We start from the raw sequence: 14969 nt of genomic DNA, 5'->3' as shown, positions 1-14969 counted from the left end.
GGATGGACGCCCTCGGCCCCCCAGCATTGGCATCCCTGGAGCAATGAGGCCCGGGAGGTAAGTTGAGTCCAGACTGTCTCAGTACAGGATGGGGGAGAAAGAGGAGACAGCTGGCAGAAAGGACCATGACTTTGAAGGCCTGAGCCACTCTGTGGAGTGGTGGCTGGGGCAACTCCAGGAAGGTGTCCCCATGGGTGCCAGGAGCTGCTGGGAAGGACTAGATAACGGTGTGAAATAAGCAAACAGGTGCCTAAGGACAGCCCACAATGGGCCAAGGCGACAAAGCCCAGCACCCCAGGTACCAATGATGGGACAGGAGGAGCAGGAAGTAGCTGGAAAGTGCTGCAGGCAGGCAGAGGTGAGGTTGAGCAGTGCAGCCCAGTGGTTAAACTTGGAATCAGCAGACCTGGGCACTATCCTAGCATCCCCTTTCCTCCCTTAAGATGGAGGGGACAATACCAGACCTGCCCAGGGTCCTGAGGACCAAGGGAGGTGGTGCAGGTGGGGTTGGGTCTATCACCCAGTGCCTGCTCCATAAATGTCACCCTCATGTTGGGTGAGCAGTCCCCAGGGTCCTCTCCCAGCTGCACCCTCGGATGGAGGTGAGGTTCATCGTTCTGAGAGGGACGGTAATCACAGAGGCTTTCTCAGAAGAGGCACCATAGAGCTGGTTCAGGGTGGCTATTGGTCATAGGGCCCTCCCCTGTGGCCAGGCTCCTGGGTCCCAGGGTTTTTCCCTGTCCCCTCAAAGGACGCACATGCTTTCCCTGAGCCCTAGGGCTCACCCTTGGCCATTACAGGGAAACCTGCAGCTGGCTCCCAGGTGGGGGTGCAGGCTGGGCACCTCCTCCTCTGTCCCAGGTGTGCCAGGATCCCCAGGGTTGAGCCTGTCCCGGTCCCCAAGAGGGTTCCAGGGCAGTGAAGTTAGGAGAGCTGTGTCTCACGGTGAAGGCACTGCTTCCTCCCTCTGGGAAAGGCTGTTTGGTCTCAGGTGGTCAGCGGTCATGGTTGGGGGGGCCACCTAAAAGGGCTGAGAACTGAAGTCTCGGGCCCTGGGGGGCAGGGGTGGGAGTCAGGAGACAGGAACATCCGAGAAGCTGTGGCCTGGGACATGGGCAGCCCAGGAGGGAGGGCAGCACTGCAGGCCCCACAGTCACCAAGTGCAGGCGGGCAGAGCAGAGGCCGGTTGCTCTCACACAGGCCTGGCAGACGGGACTGGGGCCCCTGGAAGGATAGCATAGGACAAGCTGGACCTTGTTGGCAGAGACAATGAGGAAATCGGGGCCTGGGCCTCAGGGATGAGACAGAAGCCCAGCTGTGGAGCCTGAGGGACAGGGTCTGAGTGATTCCAGCACAAGGGCACGCAGGTCCTTAGCTGTGTCCTGCCCCATGGATGAAGCACTGGAGGATGCATGGGAGCGGGGAAGCCCTACTCCAGGGAGGTGGCCGTGGAACCCCGGTCCTGTGTCTGGCCTTGCCCTGCCCGCTACAGCACAGACCCTCTGCAGACTGACCGCCCTCTGGCCCTAAAAGCCCCCAAGGCAATCCAAGGCCCACCCGCCCTCAGTCTTCTTCCCTTTAAGCTGGGCTCTCAGGCTTCCTGCTGCTCACCGGAGACTGTCTACACTGGGCAGGGTCTACCTGGCTGTCCCTGGTGGCATGTGTGGCCACCGGATGTCATCCTGCTCAGAAGTCTGTGGTAGGTTCCACCCTGTGAGGGTGGCATCTGGGGCTGTAAGCAGGGCTGTCCACACAGGTGGCCAGGTAGCCACCCTCAGCCACTGCTGGCCCTGGGAGGTCATGGGAATGGTGTGGCTCCTGGGCCAACTGCTGGGGTCTCCTCTTCTGTTCTTGTTGGGACAAGGTGTCCAAAGGTGAAGGCCAGGCTGGGGGGGCTCTTATCTGAGTGGGGCCTGAGTAGGGGTGCCAGATAACAGAACACCCTGTTAATATTTAATCTCAGATAAAGAATGAGTTTTGTTTTTTTTAAGTATAAGTATGTCCCAAGTAGTACATAAGATATACTAGAAGAATTATTTGTTGTTTGTCTGAAATTCAAATTTCACTGGCTGTCCTGTATCTTAATTTGCTAAATCTGGCAACCCTAGGCGAGGTCAGTGGGGCAAGAAAGATGGGTGTCTGATCAGGAGGGAATGTTGGCCCCACTGCTGAGTGGCTGCTAGGACCCAGAGGCAAGGAGCTCGCCCTCCCACCTTCCCAGGCACACTCAGGCCGGCCTCTTCCTCCTGCTCACTCTCGCCTTCTGCAGTCGCTTCTTTGTCACTTTCCTAGCCTCTCTCTGGCCCAGTGGTTCTCAACTCTGGCTGCTCATTAGAATCACCTGGGTAGCTTTAAAATGCATCCATGTAGGGGCTCTACCCCAGACCAGTGAAATCTCTGCGCAGTTGGGCTAAGCGGTGGCTTTTTTAAAATAGCGCTCCATAGAATGACCATAAAATCCAGCAATTCCACTTCTGGGTATACACCCAAAAGAGTTGAAAGCAGAACCTTGAACTGCTATTTGTACTCCCACGTTCACAGCAGCATTATTCACAAGAGCCAAAAGGTGGAAACAACCTAAGTACAATATCTATTGACGAATGGATGAATAAACAAAATGTGGTCCATCCATAAACTGGAATATGATTCAGCCTTAAAAAGGAATGAAATTCTAGTACCTGTTACAACTTGGATGAGCCTGGAAAACATTATGCTCAAAGAGGCCAGATGCAAAGGGACAAATACTGTGTGATCCCACTTACATGAGGTACCTAGAGTTGTCAGATTCATATAAACAGAAAGTGGTTACCAGGGGCTGGGGAGTCAGTGCTTAATGAGTACAGAGTTTCCATTTGGGAGGATGAAAAAGTTCTAGAGGTGGATGGTGGTGATGGTTGCACAACATTGTAAATGTACTTAATGTCACTGAATTGAATGCTTAAAAAATAGTTAAAATAGTAAATTTTGTTAGGTATATTTTACCACAATAAAAATTTTAAATTAAAACAAAATTTAGTGCTCCAGACAATGTCCTGCCAGAGCTGAGAGGCACTGAGCCTGGCCCTTCTTCAACATGGTCCTGCATACTCCTGGCCACCACCCCACCCCCACCAAAGCATAGTCTGTTACTTGGTGGGTGTACCTGGACATCCTATGCAGGAGGCTGTGTCCAGCCCTGGGCCACACCCTGACATTGCCCTGAGAGCAGGACAGAGGCCTGAGTGTCCCAGCTCATGCACTAAGAGGCTGCAGTAACAGTGCTTCATTTTGGTTTACATACATTTGAACTTTTAGATAGCTGCTAGCATAACGTTCTCTAAATTGAGGTATAACTTAGACAGTAAAGTGAGCTCAATGGATTTTTATATATGTGTATGCCTGTGTGTACACCATCCAGATTAAATTAGATAGAAGTTTACAGCACCCTAGAAGGCTCCCTCATGCCCCGTCCAGTCAGAACCGCCTCCAAGTGTAACTACTACTTTGACTTCTATCTTTTCAGATTGGTTTGGCCTGACTTTAAACTTCCTACAAATGGAATCACAAGAGTGTATCTCTTTTGCATCAGACTTCTTTCACTCACAATGTCTGCGAGACTCAGCCATAGTGTCGAGGATATCAGTAGCTTATTCTGTTTCTTTATAATGTAGGATTTGATTGTATGAACATTCCAAAAAAAAATCTCAATCTTTTGTTGATGGACATTGGTTGTTTCCACTCTTCTGGAGTTTATGAATAAAGCTGCTATAAATATTCTGATCTGGGTTTTGGTGGACATAAACACTCGTTTCTGTTGGGTATATACCCAGGAGGGAAATTACTGGGTCACAGAAATATGCATATTTAGTCTTATCATTACCAAACATTTTTCCAGAGTGATCTTAATTTTCATTTTCTGATTACTAATGATATTCTCTGCAGTGACATTCTTTCAAGTTTTGGCTCAGTTTATCATCAGATGTCTGTTTCTTACTGATTGATTAAGGTGTTGGGGATGTTGTCTCCTAGTCAATGGTTTGCTTTTTCACCTTTTAATGCTGTCTTCTAATGAACAGATATTCCTAATTTTAATGAATCTCAATATATTGTTCTTTTCTTTCATGGTTAGTGCTTTTTGTGTTCTGTTTAATCTTTACGTAGACCAAGTTCAAAAAGATATATATATATATTTTTTTTTGCGGTATGTGGGCCTCTCACTGTTGTGGCCTCTCCTGTTGCGGAGCACAGGCTCTGGATGTGCAGGCCCAGCGGCCATGGCTCATGGGCCCAGCCACTCTGCGGCATGTGGGATCTTCCCGGACCAGGGCACGAACCCGTGTCCCCTGCATCAGCAGGCGGACTCTCAATCACTGCGCCACCAGGGAAGCCCTAAAAAGATATTTTATCCTGTATTTTTTCTAAGGCTTGACTGTGTTAGCATTCACATTTAGATAGATCTATGATCCAGCTTGAATTAATGTTTTGTGTATGGTGTGAAGTAGAGGTCAGGGTTCACTTTTCCCATATGAATATCCCATTAGCCAGCACAATTTAATGCCCACTGAATTGCATTGGAGGCCTTGTTATAAATCAGGTGCCCATATATGTGTGGGTCTGTTTCTGGACCGTCTATTCTAGTGCACTGGTCTATTTGTCTGCCCTTGTACCAATACCTATAGCTCTATACTAAGTCTTGATATTGTGTAGTGTAAGTCCTCAGGCTTTGTTCTTCTTCTTCAAGATTATTTTGTCTATTTCAGGGTCTTTTGTTTATGTTTTAGAATCAGCTTACCAATTTCCACCCTCCCCACCGCCCTCCAAAAAGCCTGCTGGGATTTTGATTGGTATGTCAATCTATAGATCATCTTAATAATACTGAGTCTTTCAATCCACGAATATGGCAAATCCCTACTTTAGGTCTTCTTTAATTTCTCTTAGTATTGTTTCATAGTTTTCAATGTGGAGGTCATGCAAATTTTTTTGCTAGATTTATTCTTTTTTTAATATTTATTTATTTATTTGGCTATGCTGGGTCGTAGGTGCAGCACGCAGAATCTTTGTTGCAGCACGTGGGATCTTTATTTGCGGCATGTGAACTCTTAGTTGCAGCACGTGGGATCTAGTTCCCTGACCAGGGATCAAACCCAGGCGCCCTGCATTGGGAGCGTGGAGTCTTAGCCACTGGACCACCAGGGAAGTCCCTAGATTTATTCTTATATATTTGATTTTTTAAATGGTATTTAAAATTTTTACTTTTGACTTGAGTGTTGCTAGTACGTAGAAATATAACTGATCTTTTTGTGTGTTGATCTTGTGTCCAGAAACCTTGTTAAGTTCATGTATTAGTTCTAATAGTTCTATTGTAGATTCTTTTGGATTTTCAAAGTATACAGTCATGTCAACTGTGAATAGTGACAGTTTTATTCTTTCCTTTTCCAATCTTGATGTCTTTTATTTCTTTTATTTGCCCTATTGCACTAGCACCTACTTAAAAAAAAAACAAAACCATCAACTAGAAGAGGTCACCCCTGGGGAGTGGAAATGAGGTATATACTTTACTTACTTTTGTATTATTTAAATGATTTTAATGTTTTACTTTTATAATTCTATAAGCAATCTATTTAAATGAGGGGAAGCAATACACATTAGTTACCAAAATCTAAGCAATCAAAATTCACAAAATAAGAAATAATTCCTCAATCCCACTGTCAAATATTTCCAGCTAATCTCTAGCCAGACAAAAACAGTATCCTATTTTCTTTTTAAAACATAAAGGTATCCCATCATAATTCTCCTCTGCACATTGAGTTTTTTCCCCACACAAAAATACATTGTAGGGCTTCCCTGGTGGCATAGTGGTTAAGAATCTGCCTGCCAATGCAGGGGACACGGGTTCGAGCCCTGGTCTGGGAAGATCCCACAGGCTGCAGAGCAACTAAGACACACATTATAATCAAACCTTCAAAAAACAATCTTGAAATCAGCAAGAGAGGAAGAAAATCATCACACACAAGGGATCCTCAATAAGATTATCAACAGACTTCTCATCAGAAACTTTGGAGGCCAGAAAAGAGTAGGCTGACATATTCAAATTGCTCAAAGAAAAAACCCTATCAACCAGGAGTCTTATATCCAGCAAAACTGCCCTTCAAAATTAAGGGAGGGGCTTCCCTGGTAGCACAGTGGTTGAGAATCCGCCTGCCAGTGCAGGGGACACGGGTTTGATCCCTGGTCCAGGAAGATCCCACATGCCACGGAGCAGCTAGGCCCATGACCCACAACTACTGAGCCTGCGCTCTAGAGCCCACGAGCCACAACTACTGAAGCCCGTGCATCTAGAGCTCATGCTCCTCAACTAGAGAAGCCACCACAATGAGAAGCCTGCAAACCGCAAAGAAGAGTAGCCCCCACTCGCCACAACAAGAGAAAAGCCCACGCACAGCAACAAAGACCCAATGCAGTCAGAAACAATAAATAAAATAAAATAATAAAATTAATAAATTTATTTTTAAAAAATTAAGGGAGAAATTAAGACATTCCCAGATAAACAAAAGCTGAGGGAGTTCATGACCATGACCTTCCCTGCAAGAATGCTCAGGGGAGTCCTGAGCACTAGACAGTAGTAACTCAAAGTCATATGGAGAAATAAAGATCTCAACAAAAGTCAACACATGGGCAATTATAAACGCTAGTAACAATGGTTTATAACTGCACTTTTTGTTTTCTACATGATTTAAGATACTATTATACTTAAAGAAAAAAACCAATTATTAGTGTACAAGCTAATATTACTATATCTTTGGTTTGTAACTTCAAATTTTGTTTTCTACATAATATGAGACTAAAGAATTTTTTTAATTATTAGTTTATGTTTGGGGGGCACACAATGTATAAAGGTGTAATACTGTGACATCAACAACCAAAAGGGGTGGGGACAGAGCTGTAAAGGAGCAAAGTTTTTGTTTGTTATTGAAGTTAAGCTGGTATAAATTTAAATTAGAGTATTATAACTTTAGGATATTAAATGTAACCCATGGTAACCACAAAGAAAATAACTAAAATATATACACAAAAGGAAATGAAAAAGGAATTTTAACATTTCAGTACAAAAAATCAACTAAATACAAAAGAAGACGGTAATGCAAGAAATGAGGGGGGAAAGTAATAAGGCAGAATAAAAACAAATAGCACAATGACAGAAGTAAGGCCCTTCTTATCAGCAATTACTTTAAACGTAAATGGGTTAAACTCTCTAATCAAAAGACAGAGATTGGCAGAATGGAGAAAACTGCGTGATCCAACTACAGGATGTCTATGAGAGACTAACTTTAGATCCAAAGACACAAATAGGTTGAAAATGAAAGGACAAAAAAAGATATTCCATGGGGAGTTCCCTGGTTGCCTAGTGGTTAGGATTCCGGGCTTTCACTGCTGTGGCTCGGGTTCAATCCCTAGTTGGGGAACTGAGATCCCACAAGCCGTGCAGCATGGCCCCACCCAAAAAACCTAAAAACTACATTCCATGACAATAGTAACCAAAAGAGAGCAGGGGAAGCTATACTGATATCAGACAAAAAAGGCTTTAAATCAAAAAAGGTTACAAGAGACAAAGAAGGACACTTTATATTAATAAAAGATTTGAAACAGCAAGAAGATATAACAATTATAAACATTATATACCTAATGAAAGACCATTAAAACATATGAAGCAAAAACTGACAGGACTGAAGGGAGAAATAGTTCCACAATAATAGTTGGATACTTTAATAACCCACTCACAATAATGCATAGAACAACCAGACAGAAGACAAATAATGAAATAGAAGTCTTAACACAATTAGATCTAACAGACACATACAGAATACACTACCCAACAAGAGAATATTCTTTTCAAATGCACATGGGATTTTAACAGAGCTGACCATATGTTAGGCTACAAGTTAAGTCTTTAGAGATTTTAAAATATAGATATTATACAAAGTATCTTCTCTAACCACAGTGGGATGAAGTTAGAAATAAATAACAGAAGAAAACCTGGAAAATGCATGAAATTGCAGAAATTAAACAACACACTATTTTTTTTTAATTTATTTTATTTTTATTTATTTTTGGCTGCGTTGGGTCCTTGCTGCAGAGCACAGGCTCCCTCCAGTTCCGGCAAGCGGGGGCCACTCTTCGCTGAAGTGCACGGGCCTCTCACCACAGTGGCCTCTCCTGTCACAGAACACAGGCTCCAGGCACTCGGGCTTCAATAATTGCAGCGCGTGGGCTCAGCAGCCATGGTTCACAGGCCCCAGAGCATAGGCTTAGCAGCTGTGGCACACAGGTCCAGTCACTCCGTGGCACATGGGAGCCTCCCAGACCAGGGCCCAAACCCAGGTCCCCCGCATTGGCAGGCGGACTCCCAACCACTGTGCCACCAGGGAAGCCCAAACAACACAGTTTTAAATCACTAATGTATTAAGGAAGAATTCACAAGGAAAATTTAAAAATACTCAGAGATGAATAAAAATGAAAACACAACATGCCAAACTTATGGGACACAGTGAAAGTGGTGCTAAGGGAGGAAACTGATAGCTATAAGTATTTATATTAAAAAATGGGAAAGATCTCAAATCAACAACCTAACTTTACAACTTAAGAAAACTAGAAAAAAAAGAACAAACTAAACCCAAAACTAGCATAAGGAAGGAAATAATAAAAATAAAACAGAAAATAGAAAAATGATAGAGAAAAATCAATGACACCAAAAGCTGGTTCTTCAAAAAGATTAATAAAATTGACAAATCTTTTGCTAGATGGACTAAGGAAAAAGAGAGACGACTTAAATTACTAAAACTAGAAAAGAGGGACTTCTCTGGCAGTCCAGTGATTAAGACTCTGTGCTTCCAATGCAGGGAGCGTGGGTTTGATCCCTGGTCAAGGACCTAAGATTCCACATGTCATGTGGTGCAGCCAAAAATATATATATATATATTCACTAGTGAATTCTACCAAACATTTAAAGAAGTAATACCAATCCTTCTCAAAATTTTCTGAAAAGTTGAAAAGGAGAGAACATTTCCCAACCCATTCTATGAGGCCAGCATTACCCTGATACCAGAGCCAAACAAAGACACTATAAGAAAAGAAAAATATAGATATCCCTTATGAGCACTGATGCAAAAATCTTCAACAAAAACCAAATGGAATTTATTCACGGAATACAAGGATGGTTCGACATAGGAAAATCAACCAATGTAATATGCCACGTAAACAAAAGGAAGGAAAAAACCCACATGAACATCTCAACTGACACAGAAAAAGCATTTGACAAAATTGAACATCCCTTCATTATAAAAACACTCAGTGGGCTTCTCTGGTGACGCAGTGGTTGAGAGTCCGCCTGCCGATGCAGGGGACACGGGTTCATGCCCCGGTCCGGGAAGATCCCACATGCCGTGGAGCGGCTGGGCCCGTGAGCCATGGCTGCTGAGTCTGCGCATCCGGGGCCTGTGCTCCACAACGGGAGGGGCCACAACAGTGAGAGGCCCGCGTACCACAAAACAAACAAACAAACAAAAAAACAGTAAGCTAGGAATAGAAGGAATTTATCTCCACATAATAAAAACCTGCAGCAAACATCATACTCAATGATGAAAGACTGATAGTGATTCCTCTAACATTGGGAACCAGGTAAGGATGCCTGCTTTCACCACTTCTATTCAATATAGTACTGGAAGTTCTAGCCAGAGCAATTAGGTAAGAAAAAGAAACTGAAGGGGAAAAAATGAAATTTCTATCCAAAGAAGATTGGTAAAATTATTATGGCCAAGTTATACAGTGGAAAATTATGTGGCCATAAAAGGCCACACAGAAAAGTCATCCAAATTGGAAAGGAAGAAGTAAAATCATCTGTTTGCAGATATGATTTTTTATGCAGAAAATCCTAAAGGTTCCACAAAACAATTGTTAGAACTAATAAGTGAATTCATCAAAGTAGCAGGATACAAAGTCAACACACAAAATTCACCTTCATTTCTATACATGAACAATGAACAACCTGAAAAGGACATCACAAAAACGATTCCATTCACAATAACATCAAAAAGAATAAAATGCTTAGGAATTAACTTAACCAAGGAGGTAAAAGACCTGTACAATGAAAGCTACAAAACACTGCTGAATTAAAGAAGACATAAATTAATGGAAACACATCCCATGTTCATGAACTTGAAGACTTAATATTGTTAAAATGTCAATACTACTGAAAGCTAGCTACAGACTCAGTGCAATCCCTATCAAAATCTCAATAACATTTTTTTTTTGCAGAAATATAAAAACCCAACTTAAAATTCACATGGAATTTCAAGGCACCTCAAATAGCCAAAACAATCTTGAAAAAGAACAAAACTAAATAAGAACCTGCCGTATTAAAAAAAAAAAAAAAAAAAAAAAGAACAAAACTAGAGGACCCACACTCCTTTTTTTTTTTTTTTTTTTTTTTTTGCGGTACGCAGGCCTCTCACTGTTGTGGCCTCTCCCGTTGTGGAGCACAGGCTCCGGACACGCAGGCTCAGTGGCCATGGCTCACGGGACTAGCCGCTCCGCGGCATGTGGGATCTTCCTGGACCGGGGCACGAACCCGTGTCCCCTGCATCGGCAGGCGGATTCTCAACCACTGCACCACCAGGGAAGCCCTAAGGACCCACACTTCTTAATTTCAAAATTTACCACAAAGTGGCAGTAATCAAAAGAGTATGGTATTAGCATAAAGACAGACATGTAAACCAATGGAATAGAAAAGAGAGCCCAGAAATAAACCCTCATGTATGTGGTAAAATGATTTTTGACAAGGGTGCCATGACCATTCAATGAGAAAAGGACAGTCTTTTCAACAAATGGTGCTATGAAAACTGGATATCCACATACAAAAGAATAAAGTTGGATCCTTACCTAATACCATACACAAAAATTAACTCACAATGGATAAATGTAAGACCTAAACCAATAAAACTCTTAGAAGAAAACAGAGGACAAAGCTTCACAACATTGGATTTGTCAATTATTTCTTGGATATGACACCAAAAGCACAGGTAACAAAAGAAAAATTAGACAAATTGGACTTCATGAAAATAAACAATTTTGTACATCAAAAGACACTATCCAGAGTACAAAAAACAGGATGGAAGAAAATATTTGCAAATCATGTATCTGATAAGGATTTAATATCCAGAATATATAGAGAACTCCTAAAACTCAACAACAACAAAAAACCCAAACAACCTGATTGAAAAATGGGCAAAGGATTTGAATAGATATTTCTCCAAAGAAGACATATAAATGGCCGATAAGCACACGAAAAGATGCTCAACATTACTAATCATTGGGGAAACACAAATCAAGACTACAATGAAATACCACCTCACACCCATTAGGATGGCTGCTATCAAAAAACCAGAAAACAACAAGTACTGGTGAGAATGTGGAGAAATTGGAACCCTGTGCACTCACTGTTGGTGGGAAAGTAAGATGTTAAAGCTGCTTTGGAAAACAGTGTGGCAGCTCCTCAAAAAATTAAAAATAGAGTTACCATATGATCCAGCAATTCCACTTCTGGGTATAAACCCTAAAGAATTGCAAGCGCGGTCTTAAAGAGTTCACCTTTGTACATCCATGTTTGTAGCAGCATTATTTACCGAAGTTAAAACATAAAAGCAGCCCAAGTACTCACTGACAGGTGAATGGATAAGAAAAATACGGTACCTACACACAATGGAATATTATTCAATCATAAAAGGGAACAAAATTCTGATACATGTTGCAATATGGATGAACCTGGAAAACATTATGCTCAGTGAAAGAGGCCAGATGCAAAAAGACCAATATTGTATGATTCTACTTATATGAGGTACTTAGAGTCATCAAAATCATAAAGACAGAAAGTACAGGGGTGGTTGCCCGGGGCTAGGGAGGAGGGGAGCATAGGGAGTTGTTGTTTAATGGGTATAGAGTTTCAGTTTTACAAGATAAAGAGAGTTAAGGGGATGATCGTGGTGATGGTTGCACAACAGTGTGAATACATTTAATACCACTGACCTGTACACTTAAAAATGGTTAAGATAGTAATTATGTTATATGAATTTTACCACAATTTTTAAAAAGTGGAAAAAAAAACATTGAAATTCTAGAAAAGGTAAAACTATAGTGAAAAAAGCAGATGGATGGCTCAGGGCCAGAGGGGTGTGGTTGGGGTAGACAGCAAAGGGGCATGAGGGATCACTTTTTGGGAGAAAGAAATGTTCAGTGACTTGATTGTGGTAGATGTTACAGAGGTGTATACATTTGTCAGAACTCATATAACTCTATTTGAAATGCGTGCATTTTATTTTATATAAATTATAATTCAGGACTTCCCTGGTGGCACAGTGGTTAAGACTCCATGCTCCCAATGCAGGGAGCCCGGGTTCGATCCCTGGTCAGGGAACTAGATCTCACATGCATGCCGCAACTAAAAGTTCGCATGCCACAACTAAGGAACCTGCCGGCCGCAACTAAGACCTGGTGCAACCAAATAAATGATAAAATAAATAAATAATTAAAAAATATATATATATATAGGATTCTCATTTTAAAAAAAATTATACCTCAGAAAAGTGATTAAAACCTTTATACCAGGGCTTCCCTGGTGGCGCAGTGCTTAAGAATCCGCCTGCCAATGCAGGAGACACGGGTTCGAGCCATGGTCCAGGAAGATCCCACATGCTGCGGAGTAACTAAGCCCATGCGCCACAACTACTGAGCCCGTGCGCCACAACTACTGAAGCCCGCGCGCCTAGAGCCCATGCTCCACAACAAGAGAAGCCCATGCACCGCAACGAAGAGTAGCCCTTGCTCGCCACAACTAGAGAAAGCCCATGCGCAGCAACAAAGACCCAACGCAGCCAAAAATAAATAAATAATAAATAAATTAATTTTTAAAAAAAACCTTTATAACATTAAGAGACAAAAAAAATACACTGTGGACATTTCCAGTTTGACCTTATTATTTTTTATGGCCACGTAGGTTTCCACTGTTTAACTGCGCCAAAATAATTTTACCAATTCTCTCTGGATAGAAATTTAGTTTTTTTCCCCTTCAATTTCTTGTTGTTGTAAACAATGTTTCAGGATCATCCTTATAGTCACATCTCTGTGCACTTACCCAATTATTTCTTTAGCATAAATTCCCAGAAGTGGAACTTCTGGATCAAAGATATTTAATGACAATAGATAATGATACATTATGATCCAGAATCATACTAATTTACCCTCCCACCAGCTATGCACTAAGATTCCTATTAATCCCACGTTCTCACCAATGCAGCCTGTTATGTCATTATGATAGCTCCTTGTTTTGTTTTTTCTTGATCATTAGTAGGATTGAGCATCTTTTCAACATCATGGTCACTTATACTTCTATGAATTATCTATGTCCTTTTTTCTATTTCTGTCTGGGTCCACAATTACCTGTCTGTGTCCATCATTCTATTTCTATTCATTTCTATTTCTATTCATTTCTATTTCTTTCTTATTGATTTTAAGAGTTCCTTATACATTAAAGATATTAATGCTCTTTCATATATTTGCAAATGTTGACTCTTGGCTTGAGGTTTTCCTCCAATTTTATTTGTGGCACTATTATTATTGAGAAATATTCAATTAAGGCAAATCTGTTAGTCTTCCCTTTTATGACTCCTGGATTTTATGTCTTGCTTAAAAAAAAGCCTCCCTTACCGAAAGAATATTTTAAAATATTCTCTCGTATTTTCTTATTGTGCTTTTATGGTTTTGTATTTAATCCGAACTGAAGTTAAATTTTGCACTTAATGTGAAGTAAAGTTCAAAAAAATTTTTTTTCATAGGCTGGCCAATACCACTGACTTGAAATGTTATTTTTGTCATATTACCAAATTCCTTCATATGTAAATAATATAAATATATATTTGTTCCTGGACCCTTTATTATGTTCTATTGACTTATGTTTCTATTTTTGTGCTATCCCACCCTGTTATACATAGCTTAATACTAATGGAAGATTATATTCAAGAATGCAAGTTTGGTTTGATGTTAGAAAATCTATTAGCATAGCTCACAGTTTTTGTTTTGTTTTGTTTTTTTGTTTTTGGCTGTGCCACACAGCATAAAATTCCCTGACCAGGGATTAGGCCCGTGCTCCTTGCAGTGGAAGCACAGAGTCTTAACCACTGGACTGCCAGGGAAGTGCCAGTGTAGTTCACGGTTTAAAGGAGAGATCTGAGGGACTGCCCTGGTGGTCCAGTGGGTAGGACTCCACGCTCCCAATGCACGGGGCCTGGGTTCGATCTCTGGCTGGGGAACTAGATCCTGCATGCATGCCTCAACTAAGAAGCCCACATGCCGCAACTAAGACCCGGCGCAGCCAAAATAAATTAATTAATAAAAACAGAATAAAATAAAATAAAGATCTGATATACATCAGTCCCGTTGCTCCCTCCAGTGGCTTCGCACCACGCTCAAACGCATCCAAACTCCTTAGGGGAGTGACCAGGTCTCAAGCCCCTCTGAGGTGGCCTCCCAACCCCCTTTGTGAGCCCACGTGCTCATTCACTGCATTCCAGCAACTCTGGCCTTTTCCTCCTTCTCTAACACGCAGGGTATTTACACTTGCTGTTCCCCTGGCTCTCTGCATGACTCTCTCCTTCTCACCTTTCAGATCTCTGCTCATATGTAGCTTTCTCACAGAGTCCTTCCCTGGACACTGAGACTAAAGGACCCCCTCCCCCGGACCCTGACCCTCTCCATCACTCACACGGTTTATTTTATTCAGGCACTAATCACCATCAGAACTGCCTTGCTTATTCACTTGTTTTCTTCTTTACTATCATTATCCTCCACCCCCACCACACTCACAAGGTAAGGACTTTGTCTAATTGTTCACCTTTACATCACCAGTGCCTGGAACACACAGCAGCCCCCTATAAATATCTGCT

The sequence above is a fragment of the Stenella coeruleoalba genome (genome assembly GCF_951394435.1).
Source record: "Stenella coeruleoalba genome assembly, chromosome: 15".
NCBI lineage: Eukaryota > Metazoa > Chordata > Mammalia > Artiodactyla > Delphinidae > Stenella > Stenella coeruleoalba.
Note: the sequence above shows the minus strand (reverse complement) of the source record.